The sequence below is a fragment of the Balaenoptera physalus genome (assembly GCF_965194825.1).
Source record: "Balaenoptera physalus genome assembly, chromosome: 19".
NCBI lineage: Eukaryota > Metazoa > Chordata > Mammalia > Artiodactyla > Balaenopteridae > Balaenoptera > Balaenoptera physalus.
In genome coordinates, this window is record NC_138900.1 from 66873380 (window position 1) to 66897470 (window position 24091).

Below are 24091 nucleotides of genomic sequence, written 5' to 3' on the forward strand. Positions count from 1 at the left end.
TTGAGGATCTCGAAGAGTTTGGGTTAGTAAAAATAATAATGGTGGTTGCGGGTGGTGACAAAGCAGCTGACTCTCCAGTGGGCTTCAGGAGTGACTGGAAAGGACGTACCCCAGCCTGTGGAGCTTGCCTCTTGGCAGCAGGAGACACACCAGGAAACAATTTTCTCACAGTCGTCCTATGACACAGGAGTTACTCTCATTCCTATTGTACACTTGGGGAGCTGGGCCTCGGAGATAATCTGTGCCTTCCTGAAATCACTTCCTGAATCACTGGCTTTGAAGCCCCTGCCCATGGGGTGAGTGGAGACGCAGGTGAGGACAATTTCATGGGAGCACTTCCCTCCCCAGGAGTGACTGAGCTGTTTCTTCTGGTCCCAACTGAGCTCGACCCTTAAAGGGACCAGAGAGTGATGTATTTGTTTCTTTCTCTTTAAGCAAACGTGTCTTTAAAGAAAGTCATGCCCACAAAGCAGAAGAAAGTGTTGGGAATCAAGCTGTTAGAGTCCAGGCCTCGTGGCTGCCCGCCAGCTCGTGGAGAGGAGACGTCCCCTGGGACTACGGCGAGCAGGCCTCTCCAGGGGGAGGCTCGCAGAGGTACCCATGGCGGGGGCAGGGCCTGACCACTGCCAGCATCCCCGTGTCCCTGGCACATCCCCAAGGGGATCCCGCGTCCCTTCTCCCACCAGGAAGCCAGGGCAGTGAGCAGCCAGGTCTCCCCAGAGTCTGTGAAACAAAACCACCCCTGTTTCCAGGAGAACTGCTCTCAGTAAAAACACAGGTTCTCCTTTGTAGGTGGAGACATGCTTCAGGCTTTTGTTACCGAACCAAACTCGGGAGCCGATCTGCTGCTGCCGGGTGGTGGTAACGGAAAGTACAGCATTTATTTGCAGAGTGTCAGGCAAGGAGAACGGGCAGCTCAGGCTCAAAAGACCCAAACCCCCAAATGGCTGTCAGGGGAGGGTTTTTAAAGACAGGGTAAGGGCAAGGGTCGCAGGTGCGTGATCAGCTTGTGAACAATTCTCTGATTGGTTGGTGGTGAGGTAATGGGGTGATGTTTTGGGAATCTCAGTCATTAGCGTTCTGTTTCCAGCCCGTCTGGAGTCTGCATTCTGGTGGCAGCATGTAGTTAACTTCTTCCACCTGGAGAGGGATTCGGTATCTGCAAAACAACTCAAAGGACATGGCGCAGAGTATCATCTACAGCTGTTGAGGAGGGACTAAAGGTCCTTGACTTTGTTAATGACTAAACTGTTACTATTTTGTCTTGCTTGACTGTTTTTCTTTCTTTCTGCATTTTCTCACTTTGTTAATGGCTAAACTGTTATTATTTTGTCTTGCTTGACTGTTTTCCTTTCTTTCTGCATTTTCTCACTTCTCTGATTAAATTTATTCTTTGGAACTTGGTAAGGCCTAGGAAGCTAAAGTTCTTCTGCAGACAAGAGGCAGGCAGAGGACATGGGGGGGTGGTCTGTTCTGGGATGGCCCTCCCGGGTTCTGCTCAGTCACAACTGGTTTCTCCCTTTCCCAGCCCTGCTGGCAGTCAGTTCCACGCTCAGCATCTCCAAATCTTCCCCGTCTCAGATCACTCCAGACCACGGGGATCTGGACGGGGTGGAGTGGGGAGAGCTCCGGGCTGTGCTGGGTGAGGAGCTGGCCCCATGTGGCCTTGGGCTGGCCAGGCCCTCGCGGGGCCGGACGCTCAGCTGCAGTGGGCCCTGGGGCCTCTCCTGCTCTGACACGCTGTGGCTTCTCGCAAGACCTGGTCACAGTGGCTGTGGTGTCTAGGAGGACATTCCGCTGGAGAGTCAGGGTCTGAGCCGTCTCTCCTGGGGTCCATCCGGTTCTGAACCAGGCACTGGGGGCTGAGGTGGCAGGCACCAGCGTGGGTGTACGTACGAGCCCATCATGTCTGTGGCTGGGATGACACCTGCCCTGAAGCAGGCTCTCCATAGATGTGACGGGGGAGGGGGAAGGAGCAGGAAGGGGCAGCTACCCCTGTGAGGGCTCACAGCCACCATCAGGTCCTCACAGGAGTTTGGAGCCCGGACCTCTGCCTTGCACTGATTTAGGGTGATGCCCTCATGGCAAAGGCTCCCCGAGAGCCCACAGGCCTCTTTCCACCCAGCACCCTTCCTGGAAAACCAGCCGTGCTGCCCAGAGGGGCAGCCCTGTTTTCTGAGAAATTGTCTGGAATTGGGACAGAGTAGAGAGAGTATTCTTTGACAAAACCGCTTGACTTTTGGTATTTTTCTTCTCTGTGACATACAGTGCCCCCTCTTTACTATGCCACTGATCTGAATGCCATCATTTCTTTCCTCTGTTATCAAATCCAAACCCACCTCTGATGGCCCCGAGAGATAATAGGTCCTCATCCCTGGAGCTGGGAACATGAATCGATAAAAGGGACTTTGCAGGTGTGCCTGAGTTAAGGCCCTTGAGACAGGGGATTAGCCTGAATCATCCAGGGGGAGAGGAGGGTCCTTATAAGGAGGAGACAGAGACTTGAGACAAATTGGAGCCATGATGCCACAAGCCAAGGAGTGCCTACAGCCTCTAGAAGCGGGAGGAGGCGAGTTCTGCTGGGATTCAGCTGAAAATGGGGGTCTTGGGCCAGCATGTGGAGGGTCTCCTGCCCGCAGGGGCTTCCCCTGTGTAGAGGCGTCTGGAGAGGCTAGAGCATGCTGTGACCTGGGGAGGGGGGCAGGGTTGGGGACCAGAGTTCTCAAGCATCTCATGGCCTCTTGGGGGCCATGGTAAGTGAGGGGGTAGGATGAAGGGGGCCTCACTCCAGGGAGTCCACAAAGGTACACAGGGCCCGTTTTCCTCGTGAGAAAAGTCCACCTTGACCTTTGGGAATTATGAACCCACCGCATAGGGTGGAGGCCTGTGCTGTCCAAGTCCACACCACACGCAGACCTGGCCCTGAAACCGACTAGGATGGGATTGAAAGCACAGAGGATAAGTTACCGAGTGCGTCCGCGTCCGCCCGTGGTGCCCCCCGCCCTCGGGCATCCTGCCCGCTGAGGGCCGCCAGGGAGCAAGCCTGTTGGGGGTGGGGCCGCCGCGGGTCGCTGCCATGCCTGTGGGCGGCGGAGGGAGGCCTGGAGCGACGACGAGGGACAAGAACTCCAGGGGGTCCTGGGGATGGCAGTGCCCTCCTGAGGGTTCCCTGCCGGCTGCAAGGACGAGGGCACCACTGAAGGCCGCTGGTGCACAAGGACTCGGGGCTGCCTGCTCTCTGAGTCTGCGCACCAGCTCCCAGAGCCACCCGGCCGGTGGCAGAGGACACGCACCCCTGGTGGCCGCCCACCCTCACGCTCGTTTCTGCCCCAAACGGCGCCGGCTCTACTTAGGGGTCGGAATCTTGGGACCGCAAGGCTCAGATGGAAGAGGCCTTTTCCATCCCGGTGGTAGCGGAGTGGAAATCTGTGCTGGAAGCACAACAACCTGAAATAACAGAAGAACTGGGCACACTCCAAAGGCTTCTGGCGAGAAGCCACACCACGCGAGAGGGGCAGGTGGCCCAGAAGAGGCAAAGGGGCGGAGCCCCGGGAGCCAGTCCCGCATTTCAGGGGGCTGGGGAGGCGGTTGCCTCAAGCCCGGGTGGCGGCAGGTGGCCGGCAGGTGGCCGGCTTTCACGGGGCTGGGGGGAGCAGACCACCACCCCCAGCTGTGGTTGGAAGGCCAGGCGTGGATGCAAAGTTGCTCACGTAGGATGTAGGATATGGGCCCCTCCCCCGGAGCTTCTGTTCTGGAAAAGCAGCCACGAGCCTGTAGGGTCCCAGCAGGGGCCCCTCCTCCACCCCGGGGCCAAAGGCTCCGGATTGAGGGCTTCTCTCTTGGGGCCCTGGATCCCCACAGACCGAGGACAGGCCGACGGCTTCCCTGCCGCCCCACGGGGCCGGGAGCGGGGGCAGGAAGACGACACTTGAGCGAGTTCTAAACACTCTTAGGGGATCAAAGATTCCCGTAAACAAAGGAAACTCTCAAGGGTTTCTCTCGGGAGGTTATTCAAAGTGCAATAAAACTGAGATTCTGGCAAAGGAGACCGGCGTCGCGTGGTGGCACAGGGAGCCCGTGAGGCTGGGCTCTGACCCCGCGACGGGCTGGAGTCCTTGGTGGCGGATCCACATCGTCAGAGACAGTGGCGCGACATCTCCGTGGAAACATAGGTGTGGCCCCTGAGTGGGTAACCCTGTGAAAATCCAGTCTGCCAAGGGGAGAAAAAGATCGGGACTGTGTACGGGCCGAGAGTCTCTCTGGGAACGCGTTAGAGCCCCTGGAGTCGGGGGCCCCATGCGAGGAGCAGGACCCTCCCGGGATGGGCCCATGAGGAGGGGCCTATCCCGGACTCACTGACCACACACCTCTTCTTGCCGGGCTCGGCTGGACCGCTGCGGTGATGAGAACGGTGCTGTGTAGGGTCAGCAGTGGCTGTCACGTATCTTCCCAGAGGGGTGGCACTTGGCCTGGGTCCTGCTTGCTCAGCGGAGGGGTGATGGCAAGGCCGTGGGGGAAGGACGTGGGCAGGGTGGGAGCAGGGCCGGCGCAGGAAGCAGAGAAGGCCCCGTCCGCCTAAGGATCTTGGGTTTTGCAGTGTCGCCGCTGAGAGTTACCACAAGCAGCTCAGGGAGAGAAGTGGACAGCTTAGACATCACCTCGCAGGAGCAGCTCTGGAACCATCCTGTGGCTGTCCCCCATCCGTCAGGGGCAGCAGACGCACAGGAGCTATCCCCCCTCACAGGGGAGGATGAAACAGCCGGGGGGTGAGGGGGTGGCCCCGAGGCCGCAGGAAAGCACCTCTGCGGGGAGCTCGGCGGAGGTCAGGCAGCAGCCTTTCTTGGCCCTGGAGGGACCCCAACACCCTCCTGTACAGGGAACCTGGATGCATAACTCACGGCCACGAGGCCTGGGGCGGGGGGAGTGGGGCGTCGGGGGAAGTTCTGGGCCTTGGCCACGCTCAGCGACTTTCCCGCCGACTTGCTCGGAAGTTCGTCTGCACACGGTTCACCTGGAGCATTTCCTTGGTTTGTCAGTGCGAGGGACCCTGTTTTCTCCAAAACTCCGCAGTGGGTGAGCTTTGCCGTCCCTAAATCCCTGTCTTCTGTGACGAGGTGACATCCCCGCGGCAGGGGGAGCTGCGGGGCCCGAACTGGTGCTGGGAGGACCAGAGGCCCCCGGGGGCCGGGCCCCCCGGGGGGGAGCGGCTCATGAGGAAGGCGTGGCCTGCCCCCACCTTCCCAGTTCTCAGGGAGCCTCCCTTCAAAGACGACCCCGGCGTCGATGCCACCTGCCCCCAGAGCTCAGGCCCTGCGGTGGGGCCCGTGCCCAGCTGAGGCCTTCTTCCGGTGCTGGTTCAGCCGCGCTGGGACCGGCTCACTGGACAGCACGGCCCGGTGGTCCCTTTGCTGCCCAGGGAGGGCAGATGGGGGCACGCTCCACGGGCCCCTCCCCCTCCCCGCTTGGAACTCTGGCACGAGCTCCCGTCTCCCCGCTCCAGCCTCCGCACTGCCTGCTGACCGGCCCCAGACCCCGCTTCAAGCCCCACGGTTATCGCTCCAAACGCACTTTCTCCTCCTGTGCCTCCTGTGAGCGCTCACCTGTCTGCACAGGTCGGAGGCCACCAACCTTGTCCCGCCCATCAGCCCCCCGCCTCCTTGAGGCCCCGCAGGTGGGCCTCCTCCCTGGCCTCCCTCGGTCTCCAGGCTCTCACTCACCTGCACCGTCCAGCACTTGGTGCCCAGTGTTGCTTGGGCCCCCGTCTGTCACCCTGCCGAGCCAGCTCTCGAGCTGCAGGTATCGGGCTTCTGCGGTGCGTTTCTGGTGGGTTTATGGGAGGTGGTCACTCCAGGAAGGTTGGGGGCAGGGGCCCTAGCCCAGGTGATGTGAGCCTTCCCCACGGAGGGACAGAGGGCAGAGTGGACCTTTCTGTCCTCGCAGGACAGAACTCTCGCTGTCCCCCAACACGGACGCTCAGAAGGGCCAGGGTCAAGGATTCGGGGAGGGGTGGGGAGAGACCATGCGCTCTAGGGGCCACTGTGTCTCCTCTGTCCCTGCGGGACACCTCAGGCAAGGCCTGCTTTGGGTTGCAGCGGAGCGAGGGGACCCGCCCCGCGGACGGTCTGTCCCTGCCCCGTCTGGAAGCACCCCTTCTCTCGTGCGGCTGAGTCAGTGGCTGTGTCCGCTAACAACCCCAGGGCATGACTTCACCCGGCTTGGCTCTGAGGCCCAGCACCCTTCAGAGAAAGAGGAGAGTGCCCAGGAAGGGGATCCGAGCAGTTGGGGAGCACACAGGGCGCCCCGGGACCCTCGCACGACCTGGTGCTCTGGGGAGGTGCCCCCCGGGCAGACCACCGCCTCTGAGCCCCAGGATCCCACCTGTGAACTGGGGCCTGGTCCACAGGGCTGTGGCTGCAGGTCTCTGCGGCCCCTCTCGGGTGTGGGGGGCACATCCCTCCTGGGTCCCCTGGTGGGCCTGCCCCCCTGGGGGTACCGGCCGCCGGCTCCTCCACTTGCTGCCCTGCACGCAGGCCCCCCAGGGGCAGGGGCGCGTTCTGGGCTTCGGGCGAGGTCCCACGTGCTCATCCGACAGACAGGGATTTGCCCAAGTCACACCCGTAGGGCCCAGCTGCCCGGTCAGTGTCCCTCCCCCAGGCCACTCCCCCGCTGTCCCCGGGCAGCCAGGCCTCTCGCCGTGTGCCCCTTCCAGGCCGTCTCTCCCACACCGAGGCCCCGGCCACCCTGAGCCCTGTAAGACAGTGGCCAATGCTCACAGCCCCCGGGCCTGCTCGGAGCCGGCCGTCACGACTCCCAGGCGGTGTCAGAGGTCAGTGTGGCCGCTGGGAGGGCTGCCCTGCACACAGCACACAGCGCGCCCCCGGAGCTGTGTGAGCAGGAGGGCTTGGGGCAGAGGGATGCCAGCGGCGCCCGTGGCCGAGCTCCCGATCCTCCAGGAGGACGGCCAGCCGTCGCGCACACGAGGGGCCCGGGCGTGGGGAGGGTGCACGGGCTCTGACCCCGTGATGGGCGTGCTCTCCCGCCTCCCGCTCCGGGGCCCACAGCGTCGCGGGTCGCCCCGCGCCCCGCCGTCGGTCAGCGGGGACCAAGCACCCGTCGCCCGCCAGCGCCACGCGGGGCTGTAGGGCTGGTGAGGGGCAACCCTGCCCTCAGGCCTGGCCTGCAGTTTGATTCTGAGTGTTAAGGTCAGGGAAGGAGAGGGGGGAGTGGGCGGGGTGCACTGCGGGTGGCCAGAGTCCCCGTGCCAGTGAGGGACGGCCCCCGTGGAACGCAGGGGTTAGAGAGCCGCTTACTGTTTCTAGAGATTCGCCTTTTCTGGAAACTTTGTAGGACCGGAATCAGACCGGATGCCACCTTTTACGACGTCCAGCTTCTTTCCCTGAGCACGAAGTCTCCACGGCTGGTCCGTCGTGCAGCATGTACCAGAAGCGTGTCCTTTTCTGTGGCCAGTCGTGTGGGCTCTCCACGTGTCCTCCATCCGTTCCCCAGCTGGTGGACATCTGGGTGCTCTGGGGCAGTCATGAGCAAGGCTGCCGTGAACACGCACGAACAGGGTTCTACGCGGACACGTGTTTCACTTCACTTGGGCGGATTCCTAGGAGTGCGATGGCCGGGTCCTAAGTCAGTCCATTTAACTTTTCCACACGGTATTAGGCTGTTTCCAAAGCGCTCTTCTGTCTTAGGCACCACCCGGCAGTGCAGGAGGTCCTGTATCTCCTCGTTGGGCTGACCCCTGCTACCGCCCATCTTTGCAGTGACTAGGGCTATCCTAGCTGATACCAGACCAAACTTGGGTCCGCTCCTCTGTGCAGTAAAGCCAGTCTGTTGGCACCGGGCTGTGGTGAAGGGAAGTACAGCGTTTGTGGCAAGGTGTCCGACGTGGGACCAAGCAAGGAAAACAGGCAGCTCCTGTTGAAAAGGCCTGAACTCCCCAGTGGCTTTTAGGGAAGGGTTTTTAAAGACCGTGTGAGGGAGGGGGGTGGGGGCGTGGTCAGCTCGTGGATGTCCTTCTGACTGGTTGGTGGTGAGGTCATCGGGAGGCAACGTCATCAACCTTCTGGTTGCAGCGGGTCTGGGGTCTGTGTGCTGGTGGGCAGCAGACAGTTAACTTCTTCCACCTGATGGCGTTTCAGTATCACTCAAGGACATGGCTCAGGATGACATCTGTATCCCTTGAGGAGGAACTAAAGGTCCTTGACTTTGTTTAATGGCTAAACTGTTATTATTTTGTCTTGCTTCACTGCTTTCCTTTGCTTTTGATTAAATTTGCTCTTTGGAACTCGGGTGAGGCCTGGGAAGCTGAAGTTTTTTTCAATAAACAAGAGGCAGGGGACATGGGGAAGGGGGTTCCTGGAAAGGCCCTGCAGGGTCCTGCTCAGCTGTACGGTGGGTACGAGGGGGTGTCTCCTGGAGGCTTAATTTGCATCTTCCTTTTGGTTAATGAGGTTGAGGGCCCTTCCGTGTGTTTACCTGCTATTTATATGTCTTCTTTGGCAAAAGATCTATTCAAGTCTTTTAAAAATAAACTTTTTAATTTGGAAGAGTTTTAGATTTATAGAAAAGTTGCAATAGTAGTACAGAGAGTTCCTGTGTCCCCTCCCTCCATCCCTGTTGTTAACACCTCACGTCACCATGGCATGTTCATCAAAACTCAGAGAACAGCCCCAGGGCATTCACTGGGAACCGAAGGCCAGACCTCATTTGGATTTCAGTAGGTTTTCACTGCAGTCTTCTCTCCTGCTCCAGGATCCCATACAGGATGCATTTGGTCTCCTCAGCCTCCTCTGGGCTGTGACGGTTGCTCAGACTTGCCTTGTGTTTCATGACTCTGACAGTTTTGAGCAGTGCGGGTGCTGTGTTTTGTCGAATGCCCCTCAACTGGAGTTGGTCTGATGTTTTTCTCGTGGTTAGAGATTATGGGTTTAGGGGAAAGGACACACAGAGGGAGAGAGCTCCATCACGTGCTATGGGGGGACACGCCATCACCGTGACCCATCACTGCTGACGTTGACCCTGGTCTCCTGGCTGAGGTCATGTTTGCCAGGTTTCTCTGCCGTCACTTGCTCTATTTTAGAAGCAAGTCACTAAATCCAGGCCACCCTCAATTTTTAGGAGGGAAAGGAGGGATTAAACTCTCCCTCTTAGAGGGGCGGTATCTACGTGAGTTATTTGGAATTTTTGGTGTAGATTTGTCTCTTCTTTCCTATGTGTTTATGCGTTTGGCCATTTAACTGTCTCAGTCTGGACTCACCCATGTGTACTTCCTGCCTTGGGCCCTAATCCCGTGTCACTGGTTTTGTTTCTCAGATGTTCCAGCTTCACTGTCAGCCCTTTCAGGGTGGCACCGGTGTCCCTTTGACCCCCCCTCCTTTCGTTTCTTGGGCACTTCCTCGCTTTCTGGCTCTATAGGATGCGGTATAATATGCTCACCTCATATATTCCCCAGTCCTACCCTAGAATCAGCTGTTTCTCCAAGAAGCCCTGGTTCCTTTAGGAGAATGGTGTTAGAAACCAAGATCTGGGCCCCAGGTGTGCTCGGTGCTACTGGGGTGTCACTCTTTCTAGGCCTTCTGAGCAGGCAGAGCCAGGGAACGTGTACTTGTGTGTGTGCCTGTGCACTACCTGTGTGTGCTCACAGACCTGTAATTGTTTCTCTGTCCCTCTGTATCTGTATTAAGCTAAGCACGAGTTTGTGCTGAGACCTCTGAGTAACCCAGCGCCACGTGGACCATGCCAGCCTTCCTCCCTGCTTATCTGCAGTGAGACGCGTGGCTCCTCCTTCCAGCGTCAGTTTACTTATTTGTCAGACCCCCGTGTCCATGTAAAACAGTTTGAAGGCTAACCTGTCTTCCCATGAGAAGCAGCTCTACCAGCTCCAGTCTTGATATGCAGTGGGCCCTTTGTCTTAGCACCAGCACCCAGCCTTCAGTGTCCGCTTTCCTAAGTTACTTAGGTCAGCTCCTTTCTGCCCCCCTCCCCTCGGTGAGCTTGTGTTAACGTTTGTAATACAATTGGATTCTCTGATCAGCGTCTGCATCCCATCCTGGGATCTGCTGCCATCCTAGTAGATTTAATTTGCATACATTAAAGTTCACTCTTTGTGGCGTAAAGTTCTCTGGGTAATAAATACTTGGAGTCATGTAAGCATCACCCCAGTACCATTGCATCCCCCTAAACGTCCTCCAGTGCATGTCTTTTATAATCAACCACTGTCCTCTCCCACAGCCCCGGGCAATCCCTGATTTGGCAGTTTCCATCCCGATAGTTTTGCCTTTTCCAGATGTCATAGGAGTGGAATCATAGAATATGTAGCATTTGGGGTCTGGCTTCTTTCAGTTAGCTAAATGCATTTAAGATTCATCCGTGTTTGTTAAATCGGTAGCTTGTTCCTTTTCATCACCGGATATGATTTTGCTGTGTGGATGTACCAAGCTTGTTTCTCTATAGACTGTTGAAGGACATCTTGGTTACTTCTAGTTTGGGGTGATTATGCATAAAGCTGCTATAAACATTCACATACAAGTTTTTGTGTTTTCAGTTCATTGGCTTAAACACCCAGGAGTACAGTTGCTGGGGCATATGGTGTGTCTGTGTTTAGCTTTGTAAGAAACTGCCAAACTGTCTTCTGCAGTGGCTGCACCATGCTGCATCCCCACCCGGGATGAGTGAGAGTTCCTGTGGCTCCACATCCTTGCCAGCCTTTGGTGTTGTTGGTTTCTTGGATATCAGCCATTCTGATAGGCGTATAGGTATCTCTGTGTTTCAATTTGCATTTCCCGACTGACAGTTGACGTTGAGCGTCTTTTCATATGCCTACTTGCCATCTGTATATCTTCGTTGGTAAAGTGTCTGTGCAGCTCTTTTTTAATTGGCTTGTTTTTTTGCTGTTGCGTTTTTAGAGTTCTTTATATATTCTAGAAATAAGTCCATATTTAGAAATATGATTTGCAAACATTTTCTCTTGGTCTGTGACTTGTCTTTTCATTCTCTTAGGAGTGTCTTTCACAGAGCAAATTTTTAAAATTTTGATAACATCCAGTATATTAATTTTTTTCTTTCATGGATTACATGTTTGGTGTCACATACAGAAACTCATTGACGACCTCAAGTTCAAGCAGATTTTTCTCCCTCGTTTCCTACTTTCTTCCTTGTTTTCTAAATCTATAATGCGAAGTTTCTATTTCGCATTATAGCTTTAGATACATGACCCACTTTGAATTGCCTTTGAGCCTTTGCCAAAAATCAGTTGACTGTGTGTCATACGACTCTGTTTCTGAGCTCTCGTCTGCTCCATTGATCTCTGTATCTGCCCTTTTGCCAACAGCACACTGTCTGAATGAGACAGTGCAGAGCTCAGAGCAACTTGCATCTCTTCTCTTAGGACTGGGAGCCACTTCTGTGAATCAGCTGCTCATATCCTTTACCCCTCCTCCACCCATGGTGGTTTTCTTATTGATTCTGGGTGCTCTTTATATATGAAGGGAATGTCAGTTATCTTTAGATTTTGATAAATTCAGCAGCCGTTGATGAGGCTCCATGCCCTCCACCGTAACATCACAGTGACTCAGCATCAGCCGTGTACGCATCCAGCAGGCACAGGACGCAGATGGGCGAGGTCTCACTTGGCAAAGAACACAAAGGGTTTGCTGACCTGTTTCCTCCACTAAAAAGGTTTCAAACATAGAGTGACATTTATTAAAGCTGGCAGAGAACACCAAATGTGAATGCCGCTGCCCTGGGGCTGCCACTGGGAAACAGTGGCCGTGACCGTGTCTGCCCTCTGCATCCGGTGCCGACCGCAGACCCGAGAGTGCCAGTCAGGTGGAGAAGTGGGGGAAACACTGCCGCTGCTCCCAGGCCAACTGCGACGTTGGGCCGGTGCCAAGGAGGACCAGGGAGCACGGGAATCCTGGAGCATCTCGCTTTTGGCTTCAGCAGAGCCCTTGGGCAGTGGCTCTTGGAGGCGTCTGTCGGGTGATGGCAGCATGACAGGTGTGTTTTCCCAGACTCAGTGGTGTCGGGAGAGATGTGACACACTCTTCACACGGATGCTGTTCAAACCCAGCTCAGTACCTTGGCGGCGGGGCTTCCCCGGAGCAGTTCTGGGAAGGCCAGGCGAGGTTGGAGCTGGCGCCCCGCCCTGGTTCCCATGGCGCCCTGAGCCCCTGGACCTTGTCCTGCTGCAGGGCAGCCCCACCAGCTTGGGTGGGGGGGGGCCCTCAGACCCTCCAGGCTAATTAGAGAAAGCAGCAGGGCAGCGGGTGGCGGTGACAGATAATTGTCTTGCTAATTTTTTTTAACCAGCTTGACCACTGGGCTCCAGGCCAGCTCAGCTAAGGGCGGAGAGGAGGAGAGACAATAAAGGGAACGGCTGTCAGCAAGCACCTCGCTGTCCGGGACTGACGAGCTTGCCGGCGGGCCGGTTCCTCGGCCGCCCCGCCGGGGTTCCGAGCCCTTCACCCCCAGACAGAAAGGGAGGCGCGGGGCAGGGGGTGACTGGGACACGCGGTGGGGGAGGCCTGGTGGGGTCCGAGCAGTAGCAGGTCGCGCGGACTCCTAGGGAGTGGGGTCCTCGGGGGGTCTCGGAAGGAGAGCGTGCGCTGCCGGGGAGGGCGGTACCGGCCCAACCCGCCGTCCAGAAGAGGGCCCAGTGCCTCGCTCCTCCACTGCCTAATCTGAATTTCCCGCGTCTGGTCTGGGGTCCCCGACCTCCGTGAGCTCCGCCTGAACTCCAGCAAGGGGCAGCCCCCGACCCTGCTTGGCTCTGTTGTGAGGCTGCCTGGGCCTTGATGGTGCTTTTTGCCTTGTTTTCTGTCGCGACTCTTTGAAAGGCCGCTGTTTGTTGGCCCTGGCATGTTTATCGTGCTCCCCCAGGCAGGAGGGCGCGGTGACGCTCCCAGGCCCTGGGGGTCCTGCTGGCCCGGCCAGGTTTAGCAAGGGTCCCCAGGCATGAGTGGCTCTGAGTTTTATTCATTCCCGGGCCCCAAGCCCTCCTGGGGCCCCGCCTCTGAGTCTGAGCGGTCCGCCCGGCCCACTTCAAGCCGGTGGGAGTGTCTGTGCTAGGGACCGAGCTGCAGGGACCTAGCGGGGTGGATGTCACCCCGAGGAGCCAGTCCCCTCCATCTCCCCGAGTTCAAACTGCGGTGCCTTCTTTTGTCTTTATTTCCCAACTCTCATCCTTTTTTTTTTTTTTGTCTTTTCTTGACATCTTGTTATGAAATTTTGCAGACGTACAGACCACGAAAGAACTGTACATTGGACACCCCTGTGCCCACTGCCCCATTCTCCCGTCACCACCGGCTGCATGTGCTTTATTAACGTAACGTGTGTGTCCGTTTCCACGTTGCTCTGTCCGTCCTACTTTGGGGTGCATTTTAAAGTCACTTCCTATGCATTTATTCTTTGGCATCGTACATTAAGAAAGAGCTGTCCCATCCCCACTCCCATCTGTTTATGTTTCCAGGATGGACCGTGGGTCACCCGTGCAGTGCCTGCATTCACGGCCGTGCTCGCTCCCTGACCCGTCACACTTGTCCTGTCCTCTGTCGTGAGCCCAGCTCCTCCCTGCCTCCCGACACCAGACACCCGCCCACCCTCCGCCTTCCCTGCCGGGCCTGGAGGCCGCGCCCCTTCTCGACAGAATGTCCTGCAGAAGCCGAGATCGAGGGTCTGGGAAGCCTCCGTGTGCTTGTCAGTGAGTTGCAGCGTCAGGATGTTTCTCCCCGGACACCTCGTAGACCAGAGGTCGGCACCTGTTAGAGGTTCCTTTCCTTCTTGGGAGGTAAATTGAACACACAGTGAAATGCCAAATCTTCACAGTCTTATCCATTAAGTCCTGACAAATGCATGCTACACCTGGACAACAGGTGATACAGACCATCACTCTAGAACAACCTTCCGGTCCCCCCACGAGACAGCGTCACTCGCGGAGGAGCCTGCTGGGCCCCACGCCGTCAGCCCCCGCACCCCATCACCTCCAGCAGGCAAAGGCGAGGGGCTGAGCAGACGCCCCTTCTCTGTTTGCCAGCACACAGGTCCAGCCACACAAGCCAGTGCCCTGGAGGGCAGGTGCACGCAGACCACAGTCGGCCCCGAAGCCTCTGACTCGGGGGCCGCTCTGGGGCGGGGTCCTGTTTCCAGCAAGCGCCTGAGAGGCTGCTGCTACCGCTGGCGCTGAGGCCCTGCTTTGAGAACCGCGGCTCCAGGCAGACACCTGCTCAGGGGGCCCAGGGCCCTGGTGAGGGGAGAGCCCAGCCTCCAAGCCCACGTGGGCGGGGGGAAGGGGCCGCAGTGGCGCTGTGTCCCGAGCCAAACGCCCCTCCCTCCGGGTCCCCACCCTCGGGTGCTGCCTGACGACGTGCTCCTCGAAGCGTCGTCCCTAAGCACCGAGGAGCTGGCTGAGGCGCAGGCCTGGCCGGGCCCCTGGGGAGCTCGCTTCGCCAGGTCAGGCAGGGACCCGGGCCTCTGAGTGTGCAGCCCCTGCCCACCGGGCCCTAGTGTGCCCGACAGAGGGAGGAGAGACCCCGACATGCCTGCTTCCTGAGCTCAGCCCCTGTGCTGGGGCCCCGTCTGGAGCCTGGGAGGTTAGCCCCCAGGTGTGCTTTCAATAACTCGCCTGCTTTCCGGCGGCCACCCCTCTGCTAGGCGTGGTGCCAGGCTGCTGAGGGACACGGGGAGCCGGCCGCCACGAGCCTGGGTCACAGCCTCGTCTGCCCTGGTGACCCTGGAGGCCGCAAGCCGGAGCCGGGTCCAGAGGCAGGCGGGCGGCCCGGGCCCTGCTGAGCGCAAGCCACCGCCAGCTGGTGCGGGTCCCCCGTGACACGTGCGTGCCGGTGTGGACGTGTGTGCAGGGCTGTGCACGTGCTGGTGCGCGTGTGTTGCACGTGTGTGCGTGCTCATTTGTGTACACATGTGCACTGTGTATGTGTTGATCTCTGAGTAAGTCCCCGGCGTGGGTGTCACGGGAGGGTCTGCAGGGCTGCCCTCCGTCACCGTGGGTGAGACCTGGGGGCAGCCTCCGCACGGCGGCGCCTGAGCCTCCCTCCCGACAGGTCGAGTGACCGAGACGGAACCTGCTGGGCGGTCCCTGGCATCCGCGGCCCGCTGCGCGGGCCCTCGGCAAGTCGTTTACTCTGGGTCTCGGCCTCAACCCGCGCCCTGGGGACAGTAGCGACCCTCCCCGTGGGGATGCCGTGGAGGGTACTGAGCTGCCGCCCACGCTGGGTAAACAGCAAGCACTTGCTAGCCGCTGCTTCCCTCGCCGAGGCCGCGCGGGGGCTGCGGAGGTGTGTCCAGCGCTCCGGTTCCCAAGGTGAAGGGTGGGTCTTTGCTTCTCTGATGATCGGCCCATGGGGGGGCAGAGCCCTCGGGCCAGGCTTCCCGGGGCTGCATCCCGCTGGGCTGGCCCCTCCGCTTTTCTAATCCTGCGTCCCCTTGGTCCTCACTCCTTCATGTGACATGTTTCTCTGCCCAGTTTACACCTGAGAACGTGTGGGTCGCGGTGACCCTGGAGCAGGTACTGACTCGCCCCAGGTGTCTCTGGGAGAGGGCTGCTGGTGAGGGTCCCGCTGCCCCGGAAATCCATCCCCTCCCCACCCCCCATCCACAGGCCTGTGTCTTCCTCTGGTTGTTGCTCCTCCACCCCCTGTGGATCTTCAGGCATGGAGGTCCGTGGCCCTGTGTCCGTGGCCCTGCATCCGTGGCCCTGCGTCCGTGGCCTCTGGCTGCCTTGGGCGTGTGCTCCAGAGGGCTGAGCTGAGCTGAGGGGAGGTTAGGGCTGCCCCTCTTGCTTGGGACATGTGAGTCAGGGTGGGGAGGGGTGGCCCCGGGGGAAGCGAGAGAGGAGGTGCCACGGTGCTGCTGGTGCGTCTCCGGCCGGGACCCGTCCGTGGCTGGGACTCCAGAGCCAGGCAGTGACCCAGCGGGAGTGGCAGGTCAGTGGGCAGGTGCCTGGGAGGGAAGGATCTGGTCCTCTGACGGCCTGCAGGAGGAAGTGGGGGCAGACATCTATACAGAGCCTCCCGCTCTTGTTCCTGCTGGCTGGGTGGGTTCCGTGGTGTGGGGGGAACCCCAGCACGTCCACCAGGGCTGTCCAGGGAGCAGACTTCAAGCCCAGGGGGTGGCGTTTCTCCCAAATCCTAAATCCCAGGTGACTGGGTGCCGGGGGGGAGCCGCCCAGCCGAGCAGGGGAGGGAGGCAGGCAGCGGTGAGGGTACCCAGGTGTGTCCCTGCCCTGCCCCTCCTGACCGCAGCTTACACTCGCATACTCTGGGCCACCTTCCTGAGGACAGACGTGTCCTGTCATCGGGACAGACAGCCTCGGAGCCCGGCTGATGCTCAAAGCCTAGGACGCTGCCTGCGGCCCTGGACCAGGCCCAGGCCCTGCACAGACGTGCGCTGATGGCTTGGTGATGGCCGTCGGGAGAGCCAGCTCCCGGGAGCCCGACCGTGAGGCTCCTCTGCCTGCAGCGTGAGCAGGAAGTGGGAACGGCCAAGGGCGCGGGCCGGGCGTGCCGGCAGCTTTCACCGGGCCTGTTTATCACGACAGCCTCTCCGCGGCCTCACGCTCCCGGGTGGCTCCAGATGGCCGTTATCCCATCCGCCTGCAGCAAGTGAAATAAAACACTTATCACGACCTGATGTTTCTCCAACTGCACCCAGATTCCAAACGTCCAAAGCAATCACGCTCACTTCAGGGGAAAATTTCCGGGCAGTTTTTCTCTGCTTATTATTTTCCTCTTGGCTTTTACCTTTTCTTCTTCTTGTTCCTTTACCGGAAGGAAGGTCTGGTTCCAGGCGGCCCGTGTCAACGGGAAGGCCCCCATTTAGTGGCTAACTGCTCAGTCCTCTGGCTTTGAGGTCGTGCTGTTTGCTTGAGGCTTCACCCCTCAGTTCATTCATTTATTCTGGTTTTCAGCTCAGGAGCGTAGAGACCGTTCAGGTGTGGTCCCCTGTGCAGGGCTGGCCGCCGCTCTTGGATCGTAGAATCTGTTTCGTCACTTACTCGATTTGTGGTGTGGGGAGAGTGACTCTACCTGTCTGGGCCCCAGGGTCCTCATCTGTAGGATGGGGTAACAGTAGAACCTGCTTCGTGGGGTTGTTGGGGGGAGTCATGGAACGTTCTAGTCCAGGGCTGGCTTCCAGCAGGGCTCGGCCACTGTCATCTTTGTCTTCGTTAATAACAGACTCTGCAGCAGGCTTGACAGAGCACATGGGAATTCGAGGACAGGCATGGCTCCTTGTCACCAGGGTGGGGTGGGCAAGGGGCTCAGACAGCTCCACAGGCTGTGGAAGGTGAGTTCACGGGGACGCAGGTCCAGCGGGACCAGCACAGGCAGAGGTGCAGGGCGTGGGTGCGCCCAGCACCTGGAGAGGGGTGCGTGTTCACGGCGAGGGGGGCTTGTGCAGCATGTGGAAGGGGGGCCCCCGGTGCAGCAGTTAGCGATGCTTGGTTGGGCAGGGAAGGGGGGACGGCAGTGTCAGGATCTAGACAGGCCAGAGGCTCCTGATCATGGATGGATGATGGATGGGTGGATGGATGGATGGATGGACGGACAGATGGATGGATGGACGGATGGATGGACGGACAGGTGGATGGATCGGTGAGATGACGTGCTGGGGAAGGAATGACCTTCAGAGTGAGGGTTGTGGCTCTTTTTTTTTTTTTTTTTTTACAGAATTTCTCAGGACATACTCAATAAAGGACTTTTATGCAGACTCTACTTCCACAAAACTCCTACCAACCAACAAGGAAAAGACAAACAACCCAACAGAAAAATGGGCAAAAGCCTAAAAAAGTCCTTCTTTCTCCACCCACAGCCAACTACTCCACTCCCGGGAGCTGGAGGGGTGGGGGGCACTCACGTATGTTCACAAAGGACGTGCCCTGGCACATTCTCAGAGCCCTGTTCATCATAGCCCGGGCTGGAAACTACCTCCATGCTGATCGGAGTGGAGTGGGTAGATAAATTGTATTCACACAATAGAATTTACACAAAAATGTGGACCAGTCTTGCACATGAAAAGATGCTCAACATCACTAATCATTAGGAAAATGCAAATCCAAACCAGGAGATAAGCACCTCATGCCCATCAGGATGGCTCCCGTAAAAAACAGAAAATAAGTGCTGGCGAGTATGTGGAGAAATTGGAAGCCTGGAGCTCTGCTGGTAGGAATGCAAAGTGGTGCAGCCACTGTGGAAAGCAACATGGCAGCTCTTCAAAAAATGTAAAACATAATTACCATATGATCCAGCAATTCTCTTTCAGGTATATATACCCAAAAGAATTGAAAGCAGAGTCTCAGAGATATTTGTACACCCGTGTTCACAGCAGCGTTATTTACAGCAGCCAAGAGGTGGAAGCCACACAGATATCCACTGATGGATGATGGATAAACTAAACGCGGTCCATCATACAGTGGAATGTTTTTCAGCCTTAGAAAGGAAGGAAATCCTGGCACCTGCTACCGCCTGGATGAACCCTGAGGACATTATGCTTGGTGAAATGAGCCCGTCACAAAAGGATAAATACTGTAGGATTGCACTGCTATGTGGTCCCTACAGGAGTCGCCGTCATAGAGACAGAAAGTAGGATGGTGGGTGCCAGGGCTGGGGGAGGGGGCTGGGGAGTGAGTATCTAATGGGGACAGTTTTGGTTTTACAAGATGAAAAGAGCTATGGGGACAGATGGTGGTGATGGTGGCACAGCTCTGTGAACGTGCTTAATACCACTGACCGGTGCACTTACCCACGGCTGGGACAGTAAATCTTATGCCACGTATATTTTACAGCGATTATAAATAAAAATATGATGAATCTCATAGCGTCGAATGAAAGAAGCCACACACTGTGGCTACCAACGAAGTAGCCCAGCTGACCGACCCCCTCGGCCGCGGGAGGAAGGCCCATGGCTGGGCTGGGCCCCAGGGCAGGGGGGCCGTGTTCTGCTTCCCGATGGGGCTCTGGTTCTGTGGGTGTGTGCAGGATGTGGCAGTGCCATGAACTCTTTGCCTATGTGTGTCTCCTATACCTGGGGAGAGTTTTAATTAAAAAAAGGGCTGTCTTAGAATAAAGGGCTTCGGCTTCTGGAAGGCTCGCCATGTCGTCTTTAGTCGTCCCTCATCTCCTTGGGTCTCGAGAACACCCTCGTGGCCCCGCGTGGTCCACAGACCTGTGCTGGAGAAAGCAGGCTTAAGGGATCCCACCAGCCCCCTTCAAAGAACAGGGCTATTTTACAAACGCTCACACACACACACACACACACACACACACACACACACACGCACACCAGCGTTCTCCAATTTAAAGATGAAAAGGAACAAACACGCCTTCAACAGCGAGCGTGAGGGGGGGGTCTCTGGAAGCCCATTGTCCCCGCCTCGACTTCTGTGGGCTGGAGAGATGAGGCCCAGATGTTGCCACGGGCCACGGCGACCTGGAAACTATTACTTAACCCTTGAAGGAGATGGGTGCCTGTGGTGTATTTGGCCTCTGAAGGCAGTTATTCTTTATGTTTTGCTGACAGTCCAAACGATTCTAGATAAACCGGAGAGTGTAAGGAGCCGGCAAGCACCTGGAGAGATTAAACCCCCCGGCTCTGCAAGAGCACAGCTGCGACGGGCAGGCCCAAACCACCGAGCGCAGGGTAGGAAAACCACGCCTTTCGGGGAGCACTTCAGATTCCTGAGAGTTACTGTGGATAGTGGGTGCCGGTGAAGGCGCAGAGAATCACGCGCGTCCCCTGGAGCACCGTGGAGCCTGATTCCTGCTGCGGGCGTTCCCGGCGTCGCAGGCAGCTGGGGCGGGGGGACGCCTCCACAGCCTGTCGCGCTGAAGAGCGCCTCACACCCTCGCAGTTTCTCTCCGTCTCTGTGACAGTCCTGAGGGAGCACAAGTCTTTATGTTCGTGTCCTAAATGGACCCACTGAGGCCCCAAAAGACAGGGCACGTGGCTTGGCTGGCCGCCCTCAGAAGTCAGCCCAGAGGCTGGGACGGAACCCCATTTCTTGTCTCCGAATCCAGTGCAGTTTCTAAAGAGGTGTTTGTTACAAGTTTTGATTCCTTCCTCCCCCAAACCTCCTGGGACTGTGGATGGGAACAGAAGGGTCCTGGCTGGTGTCCAGGGCCTTGCCACCCTCACCGTCCAGGGGAGAAGAGGACAGATGCGTTAGCAGTCAGAAGGGCAACTGAGAGGCGGCGGGGCGCGGGGAGGGGGACAGTGGGGGGGAGGGGGACAGTGGGGGGGAGGGGCCCCCCAGACCACGAGCTGCTGGCTGAAAGGGCCACAGGGAGACACCGAATCCTGGAGGAAGAGGACCAGAGGGGCTGGAGGAAGCAGAAGCAGAGACCACGGAGGAGGGTCCACTCCCGGGAGCCCTTGGGAGGGTCCCACCAGGACAGTGGCATCCCACCCCCCGGACAAGGTGCATCGCGGCAGCCTCAGCTGGCCCCGCACAGAGCAGCAAGGGGACGTCCATGGGGAGGGATAGGACAGGGGAAGCCACCCCGCCCCTGAGCGACACCCTCCTTCCCAGGGACACTGCAGTGACCCACAAGAACACGCTAGAATCTGCCGTTGACTTACAGGAATTTCCAACGGGTGTGCGGGGTAGAAAAATAAGGAAGGTGCCAAGGAAATGATGCCGTAGGAACCTCGTGTCTGCTGATGACAGTTTATGCCCGCGTACGTGGGCGTGTGACCGTGAGGGCGTGGGGAAAGCGTGCACACACGCACACACTGGGTGGCTGGCAGGGCCTGGGGCGGGCACCCGAGAGCGACCCGTGAGGACAGCGTGGGAGGGGGGCCGTCTGGTGGGTCCCTCCCCACCCCACCCCCGTGCCCAGGGGTCTGGCTGCGGCGGTTCCTGAGCTGGGCGCCGTCCGGGGCTGCTTCTTCAGTGTCCCGTTTACACGCTCGTATGTCATTCACAGAGTCGGCTGGTGGCCCAGAGAGCAGAGCTGTGAGGAGGGGGAACAGCGGGCAGACCAGCACGTCCCTCGAGCGGAAATACCGCCTGTGACCGGGGATCACAAGGTAGGAGACAGCTTCCTCTTCAGAGTTTCATTTGCTGCCACTTCCTGTCTTATTTCACTTACTCTTTATTGTCACCGGTTATGCTGTGCACGGTCAGTGTTGAGCCAGTGTCAGTACGCACGTCAGTTCTGTGTCCGTGCTGGTAGGTGGTCAGTGCGGAGCCAGTGTCAGTACGCACGTCAGTTGTGTCCGTGCTGGTAGGTGGTCAGTGCGGAGCCGGTGTCAGTACGCGCGTCAGTTGTGTCCGTGCTGGTAGGTGGTCAGTGTGGAGCCGGTGTCAGTATGCGCGTCAGTTGTGTCCGTGCTGGTAGGTGGTTAGTGTGGAGCCGGTGTCAGTATGCACGTCAGTTGTGTCCGTGCTGGTAGGTGGTTAGTGCGGAGCCGGTGTCAGTACGCACGTCAGTTGTGGCCGTGCTTGTAGGTGGTCAGTGCGGAGCCGGTGTCAGTACGCACGTCAGCTGTGTCCGTGCTGATAGGTGGTTAGTGCGGAGCCGGTGTCAGTACGCGCGTCAGTTGTGGCCGTGCTGGTAGGTGGTCAGTGGTGAGCCGGTGTCAGTATGCACGTCAGTTGTGGCCGTGCTGGTAGGTGGTCAGTGCGGAGCCGGTGTCAGTACGCACGTCAGTTGTGTCCGTGCTGGTAGGTGGTCAGTGCGGAGCCGGTGTCAGTACGCACGTCAGTTGTGTCCGTGCTGGTAGGTGATCAGTGCGGAGCCGGTGTCAGTATGCACGTCAGTTGTGGCCGTGCTGGTAGGTGGTCAGTGCGGAGCCGGTGTCAGTACGCGCGTCAGTTGTGTCCGTGCTGGTAGGTGGTCAGTGCGGAGCCGGTGTCAGTACGCGCGTCAGTTGTGGCCGTGCTGGTAGGTGGTTAGTGTGGAGCCGGTGTCAGTACGCGCGTCAGTTGTGGCCGTGCTGGTAGGTGGTTAGTGCGGAGCCGGTGTCTGTACATGGGTCAGTGTGGCCGTGCTGGTAGGTGGTTAGTGCGGAGCCGGTGTCTGTACACGGGTCAGTGTGGCCGTGCTGGTAGGTGGTTAGTGCGGAGCCGGTGTCAGTACGCGCGTCAGCTGTGGCCGTGCTGGTAGGTGGTCAGTGCGGAGCCGGTGTCAGTGCGCACGTCAGTTCTGTGTCAGTGCTGGTAGGTGGTCAGTGCGGAGCCGGTGTCTGTACACGGGTCAGTGTGGCACAGAGCGTGGTGCACGGTCAGCGCTGAGCTGATGTCGGAGCACGGTTTGGGGTGGTTGTGGACAAAGAGATGTGATCCAGGCGCTTGGGTGGCTCTCACAATGGACCAGCGGCAGGAGGCTTGTGTCCAGCTGCTCCGAGGTGTTTGCCGGGAGTGGCTCCGAGGGCAGTGCTAGCTCCGTCCACAGGAGGGCGGGCGGCTGTGCTGGGTGAGCTCTGTGTGCTGTGCCTCCGGGTCTGCCCTTCACCCTGCGCTGCAGGAGGAAAAGCGGGGGCCGTACCCGGAGCCGGGCTGGGCGCTGCGCTGAGAAGCCCCCCGGGCCATCCGTGGGCCTGGCGGGGGCGCCCCTGGCGGCCATGGAGAGGAGGGCGCAGGTGGGGCGTGCTTGCATCAGTGCTGCACCCTGGCCCTCGGGCCCGCCTTCCAGTGCTCCTTGGGAAGCAGTGACCTCCTGACTTCCGCGCTGCCGAGGCTGCCGCAGGGCCATCTGCAGCCCACGTGGGCGGGGTGTGGGTAAGAGGCACGGAATGTGGCGGGGTGGGCAGAGCCCACGTGGCAACGCTCCCACCGAGGCCCTGGCCTGGGCGCTGGCCTCTGTGACTGCCCGCCGGCCGCGCGGGGTGTGAGCAAGGACCTGACCGTAAATGTGTAAGGTCGCCCTGCCCGCGGCGGTCATCCCTGTTCCGGGAAGCAGCCCGTCTCACCCTCCCGGTGGGATGGATGCAGCTGTTCACTGTCTGTAAAACGTGCCCTTGGAAAGCGGCTTCCTGGGCTTGTTTCAGATAAGGTTGCAGGGAGGGGAGGGCTCCTGCCTGCGAGCGCGTCCCCCTGGCAGCCTCGAGCAGGGCTGCTCCCTGAGTGGGCAGGACCCAAAGAGTCTTGACATTTAGCTTAAAGGGAACGAACGGCAGGGCCTGTGTGAGTCCGTCAGGAATGTGGCCAACTTGTTATGTCATGAAATCTGCCAGCCCGCTTTCCCGTTGCTGATGATTCAGGACGTGCCTGCACACACTGGCTATTTCAGCTTTGAGGTTTATCGAGACGAGCGCTGGGTGGGCGGCTGCGGGCATGAGGGGCAGGGGGCGTGCGGGAAACCTCAGGGTGATGGACCGACCCCGTCTCTCTCTTGACTGGGTTGGGTCCCATGGGGGGTGCCTTTGTCAGACCCCTCGACTGGTGCACTTACGAGGTGTGGCTTGCACTGCGTGTAAATTTCCCCTAAAAAACATAAGCAAAGGTTGAAGTCCAGCTAATGCAGCACAGGCTGAAGTGTTCAGGGATGGCGCACGCGGACGTCTGCCGTCTCCTCTGAAATCAGCGTCAAAAGATAAGATGGGTCGGCGCGCAGGTGGGAGGATGGGAAGTGGGCTGCCCTGTGAGGAGGCAGACCGAGCAAGATGCGAGCAGCTGTGACCTGCGTTCGAGTCTGTGGGCGCTGCCTGCCACGCTTTTCAGCTGTCCATTCCTGTGAACGTTGGAGAAAAGTTCTGCGCGGGGCTTCTGGGGGCCTGGTGTATCCATTTTCTAGGCCTTTCTGTATTTGTGAACTACTGTGGGACCCACTGGGGTTCGTGGGGCCTGTGTGGCTTCTCAAGGTGCCTTTCCTGCTGGTCTGTCCGGGAGCCTCCGCCTCAGGTGCACCCAGCTGTGCTGGTGAGTGGGGCTCTGGGGATTTTGATGGGGGGCGGGGGGCGCCGGCCTCGGCCTGTGGTCCAGGCACGTAGACTCACCGCCTCAAAATGCGCCGTCCCTGCCCCGCGAGGTGGCACTCCGGGCAGGCCCACTGCCCCGGCTCCCCACAGGGAGGAGTTCGCGCTCCTTGCTGACCAGCCGAGGCTTCACCTTCCCTCTCGTGACCGT

The 24091-nt window shown here is 58.8% G+C and overlaps 1 protein-coding gene across 3 annotated transcripts in view; it reads left to right on the plus strand.

The window, feature by feature from the left end:
• The window catches only part of ZNF469 (zinc finger protein 469), a 285469-nt gene that overhangs the window by 126984 nt on the left and 134394 nt on the right, over positions 1 to 24091 (plus strand). For all 3 annotated transcript variants that reach the window (XM_082436887.1, XM_082436886.1, XM_082436885.1), the window contains one exon: positions 20949 to 21051. The gene's annotated coding sequence lies outside the window, so the exon portion shown is untranslated. The remainder of the gene's footprint in view (positions 1 to 20948; positions 21052 to 24091) is intronic.